This window comes from Pseudophryne corroboree, chromosome 11, assembly GCF_028390025.1.
Source record: "Pseudophryne corroboree isolate aPseCor3 chromosome 11, aPseCor3.hap2, whole genome shotgun sequence".
NCBI lineage: Eukaryota > Metazoa > Chordata > Amphibia > Anura > Myobatrachidae > Pseudophryne > Pseudophryne corroboree.
In genome coordinates, this window is record NC_086454.1 from 92,083,086 (window position 1) to 92,106,933 (window position 23,848).

Below are 23,848 nucleotides of genomic sequence, written 5' to 3' on the forward strand. Positions count from 1 at the left end.
AAATGTAGCGCTCGCAATCAACTGTCTTGGAGTAGACACGAAATACAGTCACAGGACTATCCCAAATATAGAGTAAGTGTAAGTAGGGGGGCGCAGACTGCCCACAGCGTCCAACACTTGTTAAAAGCCCAGGTTTCCATACATCTGCGGCTATGGACGGCCGACGCACCTCAATCACGTGATACATGAAAAATTAGCGCTCAACTCAAAGGGTTTAAGCAGCTTTAACAGAATACTAGAGATTATAGATGAAATTGCATTTATAATCATCTGATATCAGCTGCAGCATCACACAGTGGGGCAGATGTATTAAGCCTGGAGAAGTGAAAGCAGTGATAAGTGCAAGGTGATAACGCACCAGCCAGTCAGCTCCTGTCATTTTTCTAATCCATAATGACTGGCTGGTGCGTTATCACCTTGCACTTATCACTGCTTTATCACTTCTCCAGGCTTAATACATCTACCCCAATGTGTCGCTAGCTGAATGGCTGCCCTCAGCTTCGGCGTTATCTAAGGTTGCCACGAGCATTTCAAGTAGAGGGAAAGCGATACAGGTATGGAATCTATTATCTGTAATCCAGACAGATCCGGAAACCAGACAAAGTAAATAATTGCTGATGCTCCATGATAATGGCAAATATACAGAGCGACGACACAAAAAGTACTTCTTCCTATAGTAAGTGAGGGGCACTGGTAACCAATTTACTGAGGGGGCGGGGGGGGGGGCGTCACAAGTGGAATGACGACATATTATAATATAGGGCACTTCAGGTATGAAGTTCCAAATCACAAGAAAGAAATAAAAATGTAAAACTTCTCAGAAAACCTTGTTCAACATAGATCCTGCTCTTTCATCCTTACAAACACCTTCACTGGGGTCGATTCAATTCTCCGACAGTTGAATAGCACCGGGAATTAGCTCCCGTCCCTATTCAATTCAGTCCAAGTTAAGTCGGCGAATGTCTGTTCTCCCGGACTTAACAGGTTGATTTGTTGGGAGAACGGGCATTCTCTGACTTAACTCCCCACTGCGATGCTGATTCCCAACAGAATCAGCCTCGTGGTAGCACTTTTGTCGAATTTCCTCTCGCATCCCCCGGGGGTGAGAGCAGAATTCCCGACAATTGAGTGTCACTTGGTGCTGTATTGAATAGTACCGGGAGCTAATTCCCGGTGCTATTCAACTGTCAGAGAATTGAATTGACCCCACTGTGTTTAGGGGTTTAAAACCTAGTTGGCATTCAGTGTATGATAGACACATACAGTAGTACTGTCTTTTCAATGGTTATCCCATCACTCTGAGAAACCTAATGGAGCACTGGAGTGAAAACCATTTGTATTCATTAATGGATATGTGGCCGTGCAGCCCCCTATAGGGTAGCTATGTGTTGGGAAGTCAGTGTGGCACAACAAGTAACGACCCTCTGCGTAGGTTATCGTGCCAATAATAAGTGCACCCAACAGCAAGGAGCTACGTATACTGCAGAGGAAGTCAGGCGCACAGGAAAACCTGTCATGTCAGTGGTTCTGTAACTGGCTGAGTGTAAAGCCATGCACTGCGATGGTGCACAGTGGTACATGGTAATGATCTGTTTGGCTTACTGGGGCTCATGCTGTTTTGCATGCTACACATGCCAAACGCAACAGTAGTGGAAGACAAGCGGATTTGCGCGACAGCTGAAACCAAGGCGCGAATGCATGGATTTAGAAAATAGGCGTAGGTTAAGAGAATAGCGCATTGCAATGCTAAGGCAAGTAGCATGGGTCAAGATAATAAAGTAACTATCACATTTCTATAAAAAAAATAGTCACAAAACTTGAAAACGAATACTGTTCATTCTAACTCAAATGCTCAATGTTACTGTGGTATAAAAAAACCTTCAGCCATCTTTGGTCAAACGGTTATTATAATTATTATTATATGTTGCAATGAGTTTGCCTAAAGATGTATACACACTGTGCGATATTCCAGTCAATATCGCTCATTTTCTACACACTGTGCGATATTCCAGTCAATATCGCTCATTTTCCCCCTTCTGAGTGATATTGAAATATCGCACAGTGTGTACGGCACAAACGATGGCCGATGCGCGTTCCTGGGGGTCATTAATGACGCCCTCTGTAGGCCATACACGCAGGTAAACTTTGGCTATGTCACCCAAAACTGCATGTACGGGCCGTCCACGGTGTGACGTCACTGAGCGATATTGTTTGCTGTATCGCTCAGGGTGTCCTCACTGTCGGGCGGCCTGGAGGGGAAGGGAACACACTGCAATATCGCTCATGGAACGTTACCGCACAGGGTGTACCCACCTTTAGTGCAAGTTTCAATGCTCAACTCAAATATTTTTTGGACCCTATGGTGCTTCAGTAGACAAAATACACTGGCGGGGGGGTACGGCAACATGCGTCACTTTTAAAAACGGCTGTTGGATTTAAAGGGGCGATAATATTAAACACAATACTGGGCAACTATGAAAGGCCACAATCTAAATACAACCCGAGAAGCAAAATGAAACAAAACTAAATCACTGATCACCCCTTCACCTTTAAGATTTTATAACAGTATATACACTGTGTAGACATAAGTGATAAGACACCCCTGAGCAAGTGAAATGGTGCACTCCTGCGGCAGACAAGTGCTCGTGAAGGTATAAAACGGGTAGAGGGGCACGGATTAGATTATTTGCTAAAAAAAATGGCTTCCCGGAAGGAAGAAGGGGATCATTGTAGGCTGCTCGATTGGAGGTATGAGTGTGAGAAGCATTGCAACCGTTGGGAAGGTTCCTAAATCCACTGTCTTTTGTCATTAATGCATGGAAGAACGACGGTCATTGCAGCAGTGCGCCTCGCCCATGAAGACCCCTGAAACTGCAACCCAAGGGACCAGCGAAAGAACAGGGTCGTCCCTTGCACACAAGTTCCAAATGGCCACTAATGAGCCACATTTGACTTGGTAGGGAGGCCCATGCACTTGGATATTATGGGCGAGCAGCTCTGCTCATAAACCTCTAATCACAGAGAAGAACGCAGCCCAGCGCTTACAATGGTGTAAAGAGTGCAAGTGTTATGGAGTGACTAATCACTATTTACACTTTTCAGATCAGATGGACGTGTTTGGATTTGGCAATTGCCAGGAGAACGCCTGATGCCAGAGAGTACAGTACCTACAGTAAAGCACTGGAGGTGGTGGCGTTATGCTGGGGGGCTGTTTCAGCTGGTTTGGCATGGGTCCACTAGTTCTAATGCACGGTCACATTAATTCTGAGAAGTATGCTCCCTACATTGTGGCAGTTCTACGGGAATGACAAATGTTTTATCAGGACGGCAATGCCACCTGTCATGTTTCCAGGGCGACGCTGGACTGGTATACAGAACATTCTTTAACCTGGATGGCCCGGCCAGCTCAGAGTCCAGATCTTAACCCCACTGAGAACCTCTGGGACGAATTAAAGTGATGGGTAGATTCTAGACAGACTCAACCTTCTTCAGTGTCGCTGTTGGTCACTCTACTTAAGGCGAAATGGCGAAACATACTGCCTGATTTTGTCCAGGAATGTGTGGACAGTTTGCCAAGAAGGGTGTCTGCAGTGATTACTGAACGTGGTTGACCTACAAAGTACTGACGTCTCAATGATCTATTTGCAGTCAATGGGCCTTATTCAATATGGATCACATCAGCGATGCAATTGCATACTGACAATTTAATGCCCAGTGTGGATGCGCAGGAGCAGTACTGCGCTTGCGCATATTGCATCTCAGTAATGTGAACACCTCTGCCTGATTGACAGGCAGAAGCGTCCGCAGGGCAGTGACTCAGCGTTGCTGGGGAGAGGCTGCTAAAACGGGGGGGCAGGGAGGTGCCTTTTTTCGGGCGGCTGCGTGATGTCACACGCGTCCACTGCAATGAAAAAACATGGTGGAGGCCTGACTGCCTTCGCAGACAGGCTGCAAAGGCAGGGGGGCTTAACTTATTCAGCGATGCAATTGCAATTGAATTGCAAACGCATCGTTGGCCATATTAGCCCTGTGGTGGGCGGCTGACCGTATGCTAGTGCTAGCAGTTGCAGTTTTACTATTTTAGCAAAACTGCAACTGAAGCTGAATAAGGCCCAGTGTCCAATCAGTTCTGTCTACATAGTGTAATTGGAAACCACTGCATCTAGATATGGCCAATTGTGACATAAACTGCAAAGCAACCAACATGGATGCATCATAACCCAAGTAATTAGGGGGCGATGTTAATTCAACAGCAACAGTTTCATAAGATGATGGTGAGAACTCTGGTGCAGATTTACCATTTAGTTCCTAATTTCACTGATTTAAAAGAATAAATCTGAAATGTGCAAAACTATAATATACTCCCACAATGAACCAGCACATTTAAAAGAAAAATAAAGAAAAACAAAAAAACAAACAAAAAGGAGACCTTCTGATTACTGGAGAAGTTTTCAAACCTAGTTATTCTGAAACACCCAGGACATATCCATTTAGCAAGAAGAAGGAAATCATTTTAATAAAAGAATACATTATAATTAACCCCTATACAGTGCCAGCATACTCTGTTGCGATTTACAATTGGTAATAAATGGAAACGGTGATAAGACAGGTGAGAGGGCCCTGTTTGCACATTCACAATCTAGATCAGTGGTTCTCAACCGCGGTCCTCAAGTACCTCCCAACAGTTCATGTTTTCCAGGTCTCCTCACAAGATTGCAAATAAAATAATTTGCTCCACCTGTGGGTCTTTTAAAATGTGTCAGTGAGTAATGACTGCACCTGTGCACCAGCTAGGTGACCTGGAAAACATGAACTGTTGGGGGTACTTGAGAACCACTGATCTAGAGAATGAAAGGATTTCTAATGTCTACATTCGCAGTCAGCACCTGTCAGTCATGCACGGGCAGAGGAGATAATTAGGCAGCAGCTAATTGGCAGGCCAGCTTTTCCTGCCTGTCCTGCTAGGCACATGTCTTCTGTGTACAAACAGTGTGACCAAGTGACTATTAGTGCTCGTTAGCCAATTACAAACCAGGGGTGGGAACATCTTGCCTCTAGAAGTGGACGTTTAATGATCCTTAAAAGTGGTTCTTTTATTACACTAAACCCCTAAAACAGGAATATTCAGATACGAACCATGAAGGTAAAATACATTGTTCATCATGACACCGACATTTAAATTCAACTCTACTAAAGAACATAACTTGTCCCCAATTAACAGAGGATGCACCATCCAAACCTTTAGAATCCTCGAGTGGATTCCTCTAGACCAGGGGTAGGCAAAGTGTAGCAGTACTACACATCCCAGCAAGCACCACTAGTTTTGCTGTTGGGGCATGCCAAAATGTTGGCAGGGCATGCTGGGATGTGTAGTCCCACAACAGTTGGCACGCCACATATTCCCTCTATGATACTGGGTTGTGCAGACTTTAAATATAAGAGAAAAAATGCCCCTGTAGCAGTGGTGGGTCACCGATGGGCACTCCAAGCTTCTCTTGTGGTCACCAGCTCCTTACTGCTTTATGAACACTTGGCCAGCTTGGAACACTTATTTAAAATACCTACTGACAGGTTAATGCTACTTTATTACTGAGATTAAGGGTAATGTGCAGCACGTTTGAAGGCTTGAGAGCAGCCCCTACAGTGCTGTAGAACTAGGGGTAGTCAATGTCCATCACTTCAGATGTTGTGGAACTACATATCCCAGCATGTCCTGCCATCGTTTTAGCAAGACTTAACAGCAAAACTGTGGCAGGGCATGCTGGGATGTGTAGTACCACAGCGGCTGTAGTGCGGCACACTGCCTACCCATATGTTAAGAAATGCTTGTACGCTGTTATTTCAGTTGCCAGTCAGACCCTGCAGAAGTCATGCCAACTTTTCTTTGCGCAGACTGATTGCCATAGACAATGCCAGGCGTCACTTTTGCATACAAACACTATATGAAACAACAGCAACACATCACAGGATCCCAGCCCAAAGCCAACTCAATCGTTCCCTGGAAGGATCGATGCCAACAACAGCGAGACGGCAGGCACATAGCCGATTCAGACATTAACCACGTCGTTACAAGACACACAACCCGGCAGGCTTTTCCCATCATGTAACAAATTATAGCTGCGTGTCACAGCAACGTGATGCAATATAATCAGATGCAAAACATGAAGGTATTTTATAATCGGCGGTAATATTCCCACAAAATGCATAATCACTATGTACAGATCCGTAAATAGAAATACAAATCTGTATAATGCGCGTACAATCTGTAACAGATTTTATTGGATCAGTTTCAGAATACACATAGGGGGAAATGTAATAGGGTGTGAAAAATCTTGGTAAAATTCCCGTTTTTTTAAAGTTGCAATCATTTATATGGCAAACGCAACCTGGTTTCACCATGTAAAATGATTGCCATTTAGAAAAAAAAAAAAAAACACAGGAGCATTTTACTAAAATCTCACTTTCTGATTCTCACACCCTAATACATTTCCCCCCAAATCTTACATACGTGACTGCTGACTTTCACGCCAAACAAAAACACGGTAACTTCCATGCTGCCCGTAACATGTATAAAAATGACACTAATGGGTACATGTAATGGCATGTGACATGCATGCTTTGGCCAGATCCCAGTGAAGCATGCAAGTCGCCTTTTAAACGATTGCCGCTTTAAACCATTTCCGGGATCTTGCAGATGCCTACAAGTCGCAGGCTGTTACATTTACCCCTAGAACTTGCAAAACGGTCATAATAAAGGTACCCAAAGAAGTCATAGACAGACTTGGGCTCCACAGACCTGGGAAATCATTTTAAAGTTTATTTTTCCAAAGTATGTCACTACAACGGAGTAAATTTCCCCAGGGACTCACAAAGACGGTAGCCCAGGACACAGCTCACAACTCCAGATGAGTCTAGAGACCCAGCCTCCAGCTCAAATCCTATACAAAACAGTGGAAAATAAAATAGGACAGATATAACACGCCACTTGCGGGTGCTGTAAGGAAAGACATAAGACGCAGCGTGGGAGTTGACAGAATTACATGGGTGGGCGCAGCATAATCTTCCGATTCCCCAGTACAACAAAACCCACTGCCATAACTTTCATGTTTATTCATGTGGATCGAAGATAGCAAAATCAGTGACCAGCGTATAACACAACGTGAGTATATACAGCTATAGCATCACAAACATGGACAACTGCCCAGGGGGACTGAATAATGTGGAACACTGCTCTTCAATAACCATGAATGACCATGTCCTTTCATGCACACATGTATATCAATATACAGCTTTTAGCACCAAATAGGTTTTATGTTTTGTTTTTTAAATCGACATTTGCCAAGTGTCGCGGAGGGCAGCTTCTTCCCTATGCTGTCTTGCACCACCTTTACACGCTGTGGGCACACGCCTCGGCTCCCACTGCACATACCAAGGACAGGACATGCCACAGCGGATTACAGTGTTAACAGTGACAGACACGGCACTCTAAGGATTTGCAAAAATAGGAAAAAGTTGTTTTGTTTTTTTATCAATTTGTGAAAGTCCTCTACAATTTGTGTAACATTGTAATATATAGGACTACGCTTACAACAGCACTGAGGTAAGTGATCTTAGTGTCAGGCAGATAACGTATGAAGTGTATGTATGTATATATATATATATATATATATATATATATATATATATATACATACACACACACATTTTGTACATACATACACACTACATATATCATATGTAGTGTGTGTGTGTGTATATATATATATATATATATATATAAACAAAATAACACTGATATTAATGTTTGCTGAGGCTCCTGTAAAATATATCTTGAGTGCATTACCTATCAGCCTACAAGTATTTTATATAGAGAGAGAGAGGGGGGGGGGATGTCCCTATGGAGGAGGCCAGTGTGAGCAGCCCTTACACTGCTGGCTAGGTACACGTAGGAGTGCCAGGCACCAGGTATGTGGGCCCTGCGGTCCCCCGGCAACACACACAACGGCAGAGCCGGCCCAGATGTCACCTCTGGCCGGCAGATCTCACCAATCACCTCTCGGGCGGCGCAGGCCCTGGCTCCGGCCTTGGTGCTGGGGGTGAGGCCTGGGCCCGGCAGGCCGCTCGCTTCCCCGGAGCTCTGGCTGGGGTGAGGCCCGGCTGACGGGCGGGCGGTGGGGAGAGTAACGAGATCGCTCGCTGGCTGCAGATACCGAGAACAGCAACCATCCGGGACAATGGCGGCCACCAGACCGAAGTAGCCGACGGCCGAGGTCACCGGATACCCGAGCGCATCGATGGGGAGCCAACTAGGATCACGTTGAGCCAATGAGAGGGCGGCGTCCTGTCAGGCCGGAGTAGCTGAGCGCAGAGCTGCTAGTAGTGCTAGGGTTGCTAGGCTCAGACTGATAACCTAATTCGTGGGGGATCTGTGAGGTTGAGCTGCTCATGTCTGTGTCTCCTCTCTCTCCAGCTGTTGTGGAACTACAAGTCCTAGCATGGCACACTAGCAGCTATACATGGCCTGAGACATATTTGTTTATTCTGTAATATGATTTCTCTGGCTGTGTGGCTTATAAAGTGGACTTTCTTTCTCTATGTGTTATAAATGTGTATGATCCAGCAGGCCATGTGTACTATTGATCTGATGGCGAAGGCGAGTGTTTATACCATTGGTAGGGAGACCCCGGCTACACATATGCAGAGCTAAACCATACTCTGCTCAATCATCAGTGGATTCTAATCAACAGCTAAAATCCTTCTGCCGTTGATGGTAATCCCTGGTACAATTTACCTCCGATAGGGCAGGCATTCCCAACCTCGTTCGTCAATGCACACTAATACCCCAGTCAGATTGAAATGCCTGGTCGTACCTGGGGTTTTGTAAATGGCTCCAGCCCAGTTGTGATCCGGCTGAGACCCCTTTCAGACTGGCGGAAGGACTCGGCTTATTGCCAGGTCGGTGATGTCACTGCTCACGTATGTAGTGCTCCTCGTACCGGCTCTTCCTATACTGTAAACAGGTCCTGGATCATACCTGTTGATACTGAGGCTTAGAAAAAAAGGCATTTGTTTCCCCCAGCACCCTGAATGATAACCGTAACTAGATATAAATTCCACATGATAATAGAATTCAGAGATCTTCGTTACACATATTTGCGCAAATGTGTGAATAAGCCCCAAAGCCGCATCAAGGCGTCTCTGTATATTTGGGGTCCCTAGCGCTATATCTAGGTGCAGGGTGTGGCACCCAAAAACACCAGCATAAGCCAGAAAGCCCAGCGTAGCATACCAGTGAAAAAACTATAGTGTTAAGCTTTGGGGCTTAACCACACATTTGCGCAAATATGTGTAACGAAGATCTCTGAATTCTATTATCATGTGGAATTTATATCTAGTTACGGTTATCATTCAGGGTGCTGGGGGAAACAAATGCCTTTTTTTCTTGCTTAGAAATACCCCTCCCTTTCGAGCACCTGAATGATATCACTAAGCTAATTGAGCATCTACCAATATATATGGATACTGAGGCTTACCAGGGTCCTTCCCAGGAAAAAACATGCATGCTAGCCGTGTTGGATTCCCGGGTCATTGGACCCAAGGGTGAGCCTTTTCCACCAGAAATCCTGGGTTAATGTGCAATAACCAAGGCTTTTCTTGTCAGTGGAAAAGGGATGCTACAGCTTCAGGTGCAGGTTCTAGTGATGTCCTGCTTCAGCACAGATAGTTAAATCAAAATAACTGAAGTACTAATTAAGTCACCTGGACTGTAAGGCCTGTTTCTCACACGCCGGTTTTGACCAGACAGCAAAAATCCAGATAAAAGTTGTTTTATTGATGGCGGGCAGTGCCCTTCACACACAACGACTTGGAGCCGTGTTTAATGCTGTGCACATGCGCAGTGGCCCAAAAAACCCAGTGTGTGAGAGGCCATTCACACATACTCCACTGCCTTCAGGGACGGCCCGGCAGCCGTCCTATTTAGTGGATTTTTCCAGGTGCAACACGGTGACCAGGCCGTATTCGTGCCATGTGAAAGGACCCGATGGGCTTATGTATTCAGTCCTGGCACGGCAAAAAGCCGCCCAGGAGTTCGCTGTGTCGGCTAGTGTGAAAGGGGCCTTAGGGTGCCTAGAGTACTGAGGTTTGGAATGCCTGCTCTAGAGGCTGACGTACTTTTCCTTCAATTCTTTTACAGGTTAAAAATGGGACTACGGTCCCTGGCCCCCACATAAAAATGGGCCCATCATCATGTCAGGACAATGAGTATTAAAATTTTATTTTTATTTATCTGACAATATGAAGCTATTTATATGTTCTTTTACATATTAAGGGCCTAATTCAAATCTGATCGCAGGGCAGCGATTTTTGCAGCCCCGCGTCAGATAGTCGCCACCTTCCAGGGGGAGTGATTTTTCGCTGTGCAAGTGTGCGATCGCATGTGTAGCAGAGCTGCATAAACTGATTTTGTGCAGTCTCCGCGCAGCCCAGGACTCAGCCGCTGTGATCACATCAGGCTGTTCAGGACCAGATTTGACGTCAGACAACCTCCCTCAAAACGCTTGATCCCGCCTCCATTTTTCTGGACACTCCCTGAAAACGGTCAGTTGCCACCCACAAACGGCCTCTTCCTGTCAATCTCCTTGTTAATGCCCGTGCGAATGCATCCTTCGCACAATCCCGTCGCTGACCGGCAATCCCCATTGCAGCCGTCCGTCGCGCCTGTGCATTGCGGTGCATGCGCAGTTCAGATCTGATCGCCCGCTGTGTGCGAAAACGCACAGCAGCTATCAGATCTGAATTAGGCCCTTAGTTTCAAAAACCTACTTTAAGAACCTACTGGTTTGTAATAAAAATACAGTCTGGAACAATGTGTGTGTCACTTGTTGATTTTTTTTAGGGGGTTAAATACTTTTGCATGGTGTGTGTGTGTGTGTGTGTGTGTGTGTGTGTGTGTGTGTGTGTGTGTGTGTGTGTGTGTGTGTGTGTGTGTGTGTGTATACACACATATACAGTGGGGCAAAAAATTATTTGGACAGCCACCGATTGTGCGAGTTGACCCACTTAAAAAGATGAGAGAAGTCTGTAATTTCCATCATAGGTACACTTCAACTGTGAGAGACAGAATCTGGGGAGGAAAAAAACAGGAAATCACATTGTATGATTTTTAAACAATTTATTTGTATATTCTTACAGAAAATAAATATTTGGACAATCAAAAAGTTTAACTTAATACTTTGTAATATAACCTCGGTTGGCAATTACAGAGGTCAAACATTTCCTGTAGTTCTTGACCAGGTTTGCACACACTGTAGCAGGTATTTTGGCCCACTCTTCCATGCAGATCTTCTCTAGATCTGTCATGTTTTGGGGCTGTCGCCGGGCAACACGGACTTTCAACTTCCTCCACAGATTTTCTATTGGGTTGAGGCCTGGAGACTGGCTAGGCCACTCCAGGACCTTGAAATGCTTCTTACGGAGCCACTCCTTAGTTGCCCGGGCGGTGTGTTTGGGGTCATTGTCATGCTGGAAGACCCCGCCACGTTCCATCTTCAATGCTATTACTGAGGGAAGGTTTTTGCCCAAAATCTCACGATACATGGCCCCATTCATCCTCTCCTTAATACGGATCAGCCGTCCTGTCCCCTTTGCTGAAAAGCAGCCCCAAAGCATGATGTTTCCACTCCCATGCTTCACAGTGGATATGGTATTCTTGGGATGCCATTCATCATTCTTCTCCCTCCAAACACAGCGAGTGGAGTTTATACCAAAAAGTTCGATTTTGCTCTCATCTGACCACATTACGTTCTCCCAATCCTCCTCTGGATCATCCAGATGGTCACTGGCAAGCTTTAGACGAGCCTGGACATGTGCTGGCTTAAGCAGGGGGACCTTTCGGGTGCTGCAGGATTCAATCCTTGACAACGTAGTGTGTTACTAATGGTAACCTTTGTGACTGTGGTCCCAGCTCTCTAGAGGTCATTGACCAGGTCCCCCCGTGTAGTTCTGGGCTGATTCCTCACCCTTCTCAAGATCATTGATACCCCACGAGGTGAGATCTTGCATGGAGCCCCAGGTCGAGGGAGATTGTCAGTGATCTTGTATTTCTTTAATTTTTTAATAAATGCGCCAACAGTTCATCTCTTCTCGCCAAGCTGCTTGCCTATTATCGAGTAGCTCATCCCAGCCTTGTGCAGCTCTACAATTTTGTCCCTGATGTCCTTAGATAGCTCTCTGGTCTTGGCCATGGTGGAGAGGTAGCAGTCTGACTGTTTGAGGGTGTGGACAGGTGTCTTTTATACAGATAACCAGTTCAAACAGGTGCCATTAATACAGGTAACGAGTGGAGGATAGAAGAGCTTCATAAAGAAGTAACAGGTCTGTGACAGCCAGAAATCTTGCTGCTTGGTAGGTGTCCAAATATTTATTTTCCACAAGAATATACAAGTAAATTGTTTAAAAATCATACAATGTGATTTCCTGTTATTTTTTTCTCTCCAGATTCTGTCTCTCACAGTTGAAGTACCTATGATGGAAATTACAGATCACTCTCATCTTTTTAAGTGGGTCAACTTGCACAATCGGTTGCTGTCCAAATACTTTTTTGCGTGTGTGTGTGTGTGTGTGTGTATATATATATATATATATATATATATATATATACACACAATCAATCCAATAGCCTGGCACCCCATTATCCAGCGTGTCCCAACAGATGTTTGCTTTGCCACCTTCCAGCAGTCCCGAGGCAGGTGGCAAAGCAAACAATTTGCTGGGATTTGCTGGACTGTATGCCTGGGATACACTGGGTCCTGAGCATGGCTCCCTTATATTATGGATGTTCTCACGCTAAGTTTTCATTTATGTGCTTTGTATGTTGGCTTGTTCACCTTGGAATATTATTTGATATTAAACGTTTGGCAGCTAAATGTTTGCTGGTTATATTCCCAACTTAAGTCCTTGCAGTATTTCTTAAGGATGGATGTGCTATATAAAAGCAGATATCACCATGCACAAAATGTTAGTTAATAGATTTTATAGCAGAAGCACCTTATTAGTGTCCGAATCTCTCTTTCCTATCTGCAGCTCCTCTTTTTCTCAAGTAGCAAGTCTATATGGATAAAAGTAAGGGTGCGCATCATAGTGTAGTATGATGTTAAAATGCAATAAGAGCAAATATAAAAACATACATCAAGTAAAGAGTTAATCTTTTTTAAAGTTGCCTGCCGAAAAATCGCACATCTACAATCCAATACTCTGACATGCTGGGGGGCGCCCAACACAGAGCTAGTCTGCCCCGCATGTCAGGCCCTACCTCCCCCCAGCACACATGCAAAAGCATCGCACAGCGGCGATGATTTCGCACGTTTAGGGTAGCCCTCTGCCTACACAGCCTAGTTGCAAAGGCAGGCGGTTACCCGCCATATTTCGGGCCCCGACGGCAGTGTGTGACATCACGCAGCCGCAGCGTCCCGCAAATAGTCTGGACACGACTGCGGTGTCTAGACCACGCCAACCCAACGCCACATCCCCTCCTGCTCCGCGAACGGTCAGGCAGAGGCCTTTGTACAAGTGAGATCCGGTCACATCTCACTGTGTGCGCACGAGTGTCCTGCATGTGCGCACACTTCCCAGGGCTTTAGCATGCAAATGCTGCCGCAGGAGCGTTCCATGCTGGATTAGGCCCTATGACCGCAGCAATGTTTATACACCTTGTCCATGTCCTGTAATGTTTTGTAATGTTCATGTTTTTCTTGTTTTGTTCACACAGTTTCTGTATATTTACCTTGTAGGGCGCTGCTGACCCCCTGTGGCACTGTATATAATATATATAGAGAGAGAGATAAACACTCACATATTTGAAAAGTGAATGAGAAAACCTGCCTTATTCAGTCAGTCAGGAACTTAGGGCCTGGTGAACGCAGCTGCATTGGCTATTGCAATTTTTGTTCGGATTTGCAGCCACAGTAATATAAAAAATAGGATTTTAGTACCTACCGGTAAATCCTTTTCTCCTAGTCCGTAGAGGATGCTGGGGACTCAAAAAGGACCATGGGGTATAGACGGGATCCGCAGGAGCTTGGGCACACTGAAAAGACTTTGAATGGGTGTGAACTGGCTCCTCCCTCTATGCCCCTCCTCCAGACCTCAGTTATAGGAACTGTGCCCAGGAGAGACGGACATTTTGAGGAAAGGATTTTTGTCTAAACTAAGGGTGAGAAACACATACCAGCCCACACCACAAACATACCGTACAACCGGAATAACAGTAAACCAGATAACAGTATGAATTAACAACAGCAACAAGCTGAAAACAACAAATACACAACCCATGTGTAAACGAATTTAACCAGCAAGAATACACTGCAAGTAACAGTCCGCACTGGGACGGGCGCCCAGCATCCTCTACGGACTAGGAGAAAAGGATTTACCGGTAGGTACTAAAATCCTATTTTCTCTAACGTCCTAAGTGGATGCTGGGGACTCCGTAAGGACCATGGGGATTAGCGGCTCCGCAGGAGACTGGGCACAAAAGTAAAGCTTTAGAACTACCTGGTGTGCACTGGCTCCTCCCCCTATGACCCTCCTCCAAGCCTCAGTTAGATTTCTGTGCCCGAACGAGAAGGGTGCACACTAGGTGGCTCTCCTGAGCTGCTTAGTGAAAAGTTTAGTTTTAGGTTTTTTATTTTCAGTGAGACCTGCTGGCAACAGGCTCACTGCATCGAGGGACTAAGGGGAGAAGAAGCGAACTCACCTGCGTGCAGAGTGGATTGGGCTTCTTAGGCTACTGGACATTTAGCTCCAGAGGGACGATCACAGGCCCAGCCATGGATGGGTCCCAGAGCCGCGCCGCCGGCCCCCTTACAGAGCCAGAAGACAGAAGAGGTCTGGAAAATCGGCGGCAGAAGACGTCCTGTCTTCAACAAGGTAGCGCACAGCACTGCAGCTGTGCGCCATTGCTCTCAGCACACTTCACACTCCGGTCACTGAGGGTGCAGGGCGCTGGGGGGGGGCGCCCTGAGACGCAATAAAAACACCTTGGATGGCAAAAAAATGCATCACATATAGCTCCTGGGCTATATGGATGCATTTAACCCCTGCCAGAATACTTAGAAAAACGGGAGATAAGGCCGCCGATAAGGGGGCGGAGCCTATCTCCTCAGCACACTGGCGCCATTTTCCCTCACAGCTCCGTTGGAGGGAAGCTCCCTGGCTCTCCCCTGCAGTCACTACACTACAGAAAGGGTTAAAAAAGAGAGGGGGGGCACTAATTACGCGCAGTATAAAAGATACAGCAGCTATAAGGGGAAAAACACTTATATAAGGTTATCCCTGTATATATATAGCGCTCTGGTGTGTGCTGGCAAACTCTCCCTTTGTCTCCCCAAAGGGCTAGTGGGGTCCTGTCCTCTATCAGAGCATTCCCTGTGTGTGTGCTGTATGTCGGTACGTTTGTGTCGACATGTATGAGGAGAAAAATGATGTGGAGACGGAGCAGATTGCCTGTAATAGTGATGTCACCCCCTAGGGGGTCGACACCTGAGTGGATGAACTGTTGGAAGGAATTACGTGACAGTGTCAGCTCTGTATAAAAGACAGTGGTTGACATGAGACAGCCGGCTACTCAGCTTGTGCCTGTCCAGACGTCTCATAGGCCGTCAGGGGCTCTAAAGCGCCCGTTACCTCAGATGGCAGATATAGACGCCGACACGGATACTGACTCCAGTGTCGACGGTGAAGAGACAAATGTGACTTCCAGTAGGGCCACACGTTACATGATGGAGGCAATGAAAAATGTTTTACACATTTCTGATAATACGAGTACCACCAAAAAGGGGTATTATGTTCGGTGAGGAAAAACTACCTGTAGTTTTCCTGAATTTGAGAAATTAAATGAGGTGTGATGATGCGTGGGTTTTCCCCCGATAACAACTGATAATTTCTAAAATGTTATTGGCATTATATCCTTTCCCGCCAGAGGTTAGGGTGCGTTGGGAAACACCACCTAGGGTGGATAAAGCGCTCACACGCTTGTAAGGGCTCTACCCTCTCCTGAGATGGCCGCCCTTAAGGATCCTGCTGATAGAAAGCAGGAGGGTATCCTAAAATGTATTTACACACATACTGGTGTTATACTGCGACCAGCAATCGCCTCAGCCTGGATGTGCAGTGCTGGGTTGGCGTGGTCGGATTCCCTGACTGAAAATATTGATACCCTAGATAGGGACAGTATATTTTTGCCTATAGAGCATTTAAAAGATGCATTTCTATATATGCGTGATACACAGCGGAATATTTGCCGACTGGCATCAAGTCTAAGTGCGTTGTCCATTTCTACCAGTAGAGGGTTATGGACACGACAGTGGTCAGGTGATGCGGATTTCAAACGGCATTTGGAAGTATTGCCTTATTAAGGGGAGGAGTTATTTGGGGTCGGTCTTTCAGACCTGGTGGCCACGGCAACAGCTGGGAAATCCACGTTTGTATCCCAGGTCGCCTCTCAACATGAGAAGACGCTGTATTATCAGGCGCAGTCTTTTCGTGGACAAGCGGGCAAAAGGTTCCTCATTTCTGCCCGTGACAGAGGGAGAGAAAAAAAGGCTGCAGAAATCAGCCAGTTCCCAGGAACAGAAACCCTCTCCCGCCTCTGCCAAGCCCTCAGTATGACGCTGGGGCTTTACAAGCAGAATCAGGCACGGTGGGGGGCCCGTCTCAATGAATTTCAGCGCGCAGTGGGCTCACTCGCAAGTAGACCCCTGGATCCTTCAGGTGATATCTCAGGGGTACAAATTGGAATTCGAGACGTCTCCCCCTCGCCGTTTCCTAAAGTCGGCTTTACCGATGTCTCCTTCTGACAGGGAGACAGTTTTGGAAGCCATTCACAAGCTGTATTCCCAGCAGGTGATAATCAAGGTACCCCTCCTGCAACAGGGAACGGGGTATTATTCCACACTGTTGTGGTACCGAAGCCGGACGGCTCGGTGAGACCGATTCTAAATCTAAAATCTTTGAACACTTACATACAGAGGTTCAAATTCAAGATTGAGTCACTCAGAGCAGTGATTGCGAACCTGGAAGAAAGGGACTACATGATGTCTCGGGACATCAAGGATGCTTACCTTCATGTCCAAATTTACCCTTCTCACCAAGGGTACCTCAGGTTTATGGTACAGAACTGTCACTATCAGTTCAGACGCTGCCGTATGGATGGTCCACGGCACCCCGGGTCTTTACCAAGGTAATGGCCGAAATGATGATATTCCTTCAAAGGAAGGGAATTTTAGTTATCCCTTACTTGGACGATTCCCTGATAAGGGTAAGATCCAGGGAACAGTTGGAGGTCGGTGTAGCACTATCTCAGGTAGTGTTGCGGCAGCACGATTGGATTCTCAATATTCCAAAATCGCAGCTGGTTCCGACGACTCGTCTTCTGTTCCTAGGGATGATCCTGGACACAGTCCAGAAAAAGGTGTTTCTCCCGGAGGAGAAAGCCAGGGAGTTATCCGAGCTAGTCAGGAACCTCCTAAAACCGAGCCAAGTCTCAGTGCATCAATGCACAAGGGTTCTGGGTAAAATGGTGGCTTCCTATGAAGCAATCCCATTCGGCAGATTCCACGCAAGAACTTTCCAGTGGGACCTGCTGGACAAATGGTCTGAGTCGCATCTTCAGATGCATCAGCGGATAACCCTGTCACCAAGAACAAGGGTGTCCCTCCTGTGTTGGTTGCAGAGTGCTCATCTTCTAGAGGGCCGCAGATTCGGCATTCAGGACTGGGTCCTGGTGACCACGGATGCCAGCCTGCGAGGCTGGGGAGCAGTCACACAGGGAAGGAATTTCCAGGGCTTATGGTCAAGCCTGGAGACATCACTTCACATAAATATCCTGAAGCTAAGGGCCATTTACAATGCTCTAAGCTTAGCAAGACCTCTGCTTCAAGGTCAGCCGGTGTTGATCCAGTCGGACAACATCACGGCAGTCACCCACGTAAAACAGACAGGGTGGCACTAGAAGCAGGAGGGCAATGGCAGAAGCTGCAAGGATTCTTCGCTGGGCGGAAAATCATGTGATAGCACTGTCAGCAATTCCGGGAGTGGACAACTGGGAAGCAGACTTCCTCAGCAGACACGACCTCCACCCGGGAGAGTGGGGACATCACCCAGAAGTCTTCCACATGATTATAAACCGTTGGGAAAAACTCGACAGGTATTGCGCCAGGTCAAGGGACCCTCAGGCAATAGCTGTAGACGCTCTGGTAACACCGTGGGTGTACCAGTCAGTGTATGTGTTCCCTCATCTGCCTCTCATACCCAAGGTACTGAGATTGATAAAATGGAGAGGAGTAAGCACTATATTCGTGGCTCCGGATTGGCCAAGAAGGACTTGGTAACCGGAACTTCAAGAGATGCTCACGGAGGATCCGTGGCCTCTACCTCTAAGAAGGGACCTGCTCCAGCAAGGACCCTGTCTGTTCCAAGACTTACCGCGGCTGCGTTTGACGGCATGGCGGTTGAACGCCGGATCCTGAAGGAAAAAAGGCATTCCGGATGAAGTCATCCCTATCCTGATCAAAGCCAGGAAGGATGTAACCGCAAAACATTATCACCGCATTTGGCGAAAATATGTTGCGTGGTGCGAGGCCAGTAAGGCCCGACGGAGGAAATTCAACTGGGTCGATTCCTACATTTCCTGCAAACAGGAGTGTCTATGGGCCTGAAATTGGGGGTCCATTAAGGTTCAAATTTCGGCCCTGTCAATTTTCTTCCAAAAAGAACTAGCTTCAGTCCCTGAAGTTCAGACGTTGTAAAAGGGGTACTGCATATACAGCCTCCTTTTGTGCCTCCAGTGGCACCTTGGGATCTCAATGTAGTTTTTGGGTTCCAAAAATCACATTGGTTTGAACCACTTAAATCTGTGGAGTTAAAATATCTCACATGGAAAGTGGTCATGCTGTTGGCCCTGGCCTGGGCCAGGCGCGTGTCAGAATTGGCGGCTTTATCCTGTAAAAGCCCTTATCTGATTTTCCATTCGTACAGGGCGGAATTGAGGACTCGTCCTCAGTTTCTCCCTAAGGTGGTTTCAGCGTTTCACCTGAACCAACCTATTGTGGTGCCTGCGGCTACTAGGGACTTGGAGGACTCCAAGTTGCTAGACGTTGTCAGGGCCCTGAAAATATATATTTCCAGGACGGCTGGAGTCTGAAAATCTGACTCGCTGTTTATCCTGTATGCACCCAACAAGCTGGGTGCTCCTGCTTCTAAGCAGACTATTGCTCGTTGGATTTGTAGTACAATTCAGCTTGCACATTCTGTGGCAGGCCTGCCACAGCCAAAAATCTATAAATGCCCACTCCACAAGGAAGATGGGCTCATCTTGGGCGGTTGCCCGAGGGGTCTCGGCTTTACAACTTTGCCGAGCAGCTACTTGGTCAGGAGCAAATACGTTTGTAAAATTCTACAAAATTGATACCCTGACTGAGGAGGACCTGGAGTTCTCTCATTTGGTGCTGCAGAGTCATCCGCACTCTCCCGCCCGTTTGGGAGCTTTGGTATAATCCCCATGGTCCTTACGGAGTCCCCAGCATCCACTTAGGACGTTAGAGAAAATAAGAATTTACTTACCGATAATTCTATTTCTCGTAGTCCGTAGTGGATGCTGGGCGCCCATCCCAAGTGCGGATTGTCTGCAATGCTGGTACATAGTTATTGTTACCAAAAAATCGGGTTATTGCTGTAGTGAGCCATCTTTTCTAGAGGCTCCTCTGTTATCATGCTGTTAACTGGGTTTAGATCACGAGTTGTACGGTGTGATTGGTGTGGCTGGTATGAGTCTTACCCGGGATTCAAAATCCTTCCTTATTGTGTACGCTCGTCCGGGCACAGTATCCTAACTGAGGCTTGGAGGAGGGTCATAGGGGGAGGAGCCAGTGCACACCAGGTAGTTCTAAAGCTTTACTTTTGTACCCGGTCTCCTGCGGAGCCGCTAATCCCCATGGTCCTTACGGAGTCCCCAGCATCCACTACGGACTACGAGAAATAGAATTATCGGTAAGTAAATTCTTATTTTCTCTAACGTCCTAGTGGATGCTGGGGACTCCGTAAGGACCATGGGGATTATACCAAAGCTCCAGCACGGGCAGGAGAGTGCGGACGACTCTGCAGCACCGATTGAGCAAACATGAGGTCCTCCTCAGCCAGGGTATCAAACTTGTAAAACTTAGCAAAGGTGTTTGAACCCGACCACGTAGCTGCAAAGCTGAAGTGCCGAGACCCCTCGGGCAGCCGCCCAAGAGGAGCCCACTTTCCTGGTAGAATGGGCCTTCACTGACTTCGGCACCGGTAGCCCAGTCGAAGAATGAGCTTGCTGAATCGTACTACAAATCCAGCGTGCAATAGTCTGCTTAGAAGCAGGATGACCAATCTTGTTGGAAGCATACCGGACAAACAGCGCCTCTGTTTTCCTGGCAACAGCCGTTCTGGCGACGTAAATCTTCAAAGCTCTCACAACATCAAGAGACTTTGGAACTGCCACAGCATCCGTAGCCACAGGTACCACAATAGATTGGTTAATGTGAAACGAAGAAACCACCTTCGGCAGAAATTGTTGACGAGTCCTCAATTCCGCTCTATCCGAATGGTAGATCAAGTACGGACTCTTGTGAGATAAGGCCGCCAACTCTGACACTCGCCTGGCAGACGCCAGCGCCAACAGCATGACTACCTTCCAAGTGAGAAACTTTAACTCAACCTTACGCAAAGGTTCAAACCAGGAAGACATAAGAAACTGCAAGACCACTTCAAGATCCCATGGTGCCACAGGGGGCACAAACGGAGGATGGATATGCATCACTCACTTCACAAAAGTCTGAACCTCTGGAAGGACTGCCAATTCCTTTTGAAAGAAAATAGATAAAGCCGAAATCTGCACTTTAATGGAACCCAATTTCAGGCCTGCATCGACGCCTGCCTGCAACAAATGGAGAAACCAACCCAAGTGAAATTCCTCCGCAGGAGCAGCTTTGGTCTCACACCACGAAACATACTTTCTCCAAATACGTTGATGATGTTTCGCCGTAACCTCCTTCCTAGCCTTAAGGAGAGTGGGAATGACCTCCCCTGGAATACCTTTTCGAGCTAAGATTTGGCGCTCAACTTCCATGCCGTCAAACGCAGTCGCGGTAAGTCCGGAAACACGCATGGTCCCTGCAATAACAGGTCCTCTCTTAGAGGAAGCGGCCAAGGATCTTCCACAAGCAATTCCTGAAGCTCCGGATACCAGGCCCTTCTTGGCCAATCTGGAACGACAAGGATCGCCTGAACTCTTGCTCGTCGAATGATTCTCAGCACCTTTGCAATGAGAGGAAGCGGAGGGAGCACATACACCGACTGAAATACCCACAGAGTCACCAGGGCGTCTACTGCACTGGCTTGGGGGTCCCTTGACCTGGAACAATATCGCGGAAGCTTCTTGTTGAGGCGAGATGCCATCATGTCGATCAGCGGAATTCCCAAATGCTTTGTCACTTCTGCAAATACCTCTTGGCGAAGAGCCCACTCTCCCGGATGGAGATCATGTCTGCTGAGGAAGTCTGCTTCCCAGTTGTCCACTCCCGGAAGGAAGACTGCTGACAGAGCGCTCACGTGCTGTTCCGCCCAGCGAAGGATTCTTGTGGCCTCCGCCATAGCCGCCCTGCTCCTTGTTCCGCCATGACTGTTTATATGCGCCACCGCTGTTATGTTGTCCGACTGTATCAGGACAGGTCGACCCTGAAGAAGGCTCTTTGCTTGTAGCAGGCCGTTGTAAATGGCTCTTAACTCGAGAACATTTATGTGAAGACAAGATTCCTGGAGCGACCATTTCCCCTGGAAATTTCTTCCTTGGGTGACTGCGCCCCAGCCTCGGAGACTTGCATCTGTTGTCAGTAGAACCCAGTCCTGGATTCCGAACCGGCGCCCTCCTAGGAGGTGGGAACTCTGTAGCCACCACAGGAGAGAAATCCTGGCCCTGGAAGATAGACATCTTCCGGTGCATGTGCAGGTGAGACCCAAACTATTTGCTCAGCAGATCCCACTGAAACACCCGGGCATGAAACCTGCCAAACGGAATGGCTTCGTACGCCGCAACCATTTTCCCCAGAACCCGAGTACATTGATGAATCGACACACTTGTCGGCCTCAGAAGCTCCCTGACCATCGTCTGCAGTTCCAGAATAAACACTCTCCGTAACTCCGTGTCTAGAATCATGCCCAGAAAGGGAGCCCAGTGGTCGGAATCAACTGAGACTTTGGCAAATTTAGCACCCAACCGTGTTGTCGCAGAACCGACAGAGACAAATCCACATTTCTCAACAACCGTTCCTTGGACCTCTCCTTTATCAGGCGATCGTCCAAGTACGGGATAATTGTAACCCCTTGCTTGCGAAGGAGAACCATCATTTCTGCCATGACTTTGGTGAAAATCCTCGGGCCGTGGAAAGCCCAAACAGCAATGTCTGAAATTGGTAATGAGAATCCTGTATCGCAAACCTGAGGAAGGCTTGATGCAGAGGATATATCAGGACGTGTAAGTAGGCATCCTTTATGTCGACTGACGCCATAAAATCCCCCCCTTCTAGGCTGGAAATCACAGCTCGAAAAGATTCCGTCTTGAACTTGAAAACTTTCAAGTATGGATTGAGGGATTTTAGGTTCAGAATCAGTCTGACCGAACCGTCCGGTTTCGGTACAACAAAGGGGCTTGAGTAGAACCCCTCACCCCGTTGGGACGGGGGAACGGGAACAATGACCCTCTGTAGACTCAACTTTTGTATTGCTGCCTTCACCACCACCCTGTCTGGAAGAGACACTGGTAAGGCCGAAATGAAAAACCGGTGAGGGGGCATCTCCTGAAACTCCAGCTTGTATCCCTGAGATACTATATCCAGAACCCAAGGGTCCAGGCCTGATTGAACCCAGACCTGACTGAAGATCCACAGACGGCCCCCCACCGGTCCGGACTCCCCCAGGGAAGCCCCAGCGTCATGCGGTGGACTTGGTAGAGGCAGGGGAGGACTTTTGGTCCTGGGCGCCTGATACTGCAGGCGACTTTCTTCCCCTTCCTCTACCCTTTGAAGCGAGAAAGGACGAACCTTTTCCACGCTTGTATTTATTTGGACGAAAGGACTGCATCTGCTGATGTGGTGCCTTTTTCTGTTGCGTGGGAACATAAGGAAGAAAAGATGACTTACCCGCCGTCGCGGTAGACACCAGGTCAGCAAAAGCCGTCACCGAACAAGACACTACCTTTGAAGGGGAGAGCTTCCATAGCTCTCTTGGAGTCGGCATCAGCATTCCATTGATGGATCCACAGCGCCCTCCTGGCCGAGATCGCCATGGCATTGGCTCTTGAGACCAACATCCCTCGCCGCATCCTTCAGGTAATCTGCAGCGTCCTTGATATAACCAAGAGTCAAAAGAACATTCTCTTTATCAAGGGTATCCATATCAGCAGCTAAATTCTCAGCCCATTTAGCATTAGCACTACTCATCCATACCGACGCCACAGCAGGTCTGAGCAATGCACCCGTATTAGCGAAAATGGACTTCAGAGACGTCTCCAGCTTGCGATCCGCCAGATCCTTGAGAGCTGCCGTGTCAGGGGACGGAAGCGCCACCTTCTTAGACAAATGGGATAGAGCCTTGTCGACATTCGGAGACGACTCCCATTTTTCCCTGTCATCAGAGGGGAAAGGATACGCCATGAAAAATAAGAATTTACTTACCGATAATTCTATTTCTCGTAGTCCGTAGTGGATGCTGGGGACTCCGTCAGGACCATGGGGTTTAGCGGCTCCGCAGGAGACAGGGCACAATA

At 47.3% G+C, this 23,848-nt stretch overlaps 1 protein-coding gene across 5 annotated transcripts in view; it reads right to left on the reverse strand.

The window, feature by feature from the left end:
- AMBRA1 (autophagy and beclin 1 regulator 1) overlaps positions 1-8,321 on the reverse strand; it is a 154,321-nt gene extending 146,000 nt beyond the window's left edge. The window contains exon 1 of one of the 5 annotated variants that reach the window (XM_063944524.1): positions 8,054-8,318. The gene's annotated coding sequence lies outside the window, so the exon portion shown is untranslated. Of the gene's footprint in view, positions 1-7,927; positions 8,011-8,046 lie in introns of those variants that run through there. The other 4 variants (XM_063944526.1, XM_063944525.1, XM_063944527.1 and 1 more) reach the window with 4 other exon arrangements.
- Between the last annotated feature and the right edge of the window lie 15,527 nt (positions 8,322-23,848).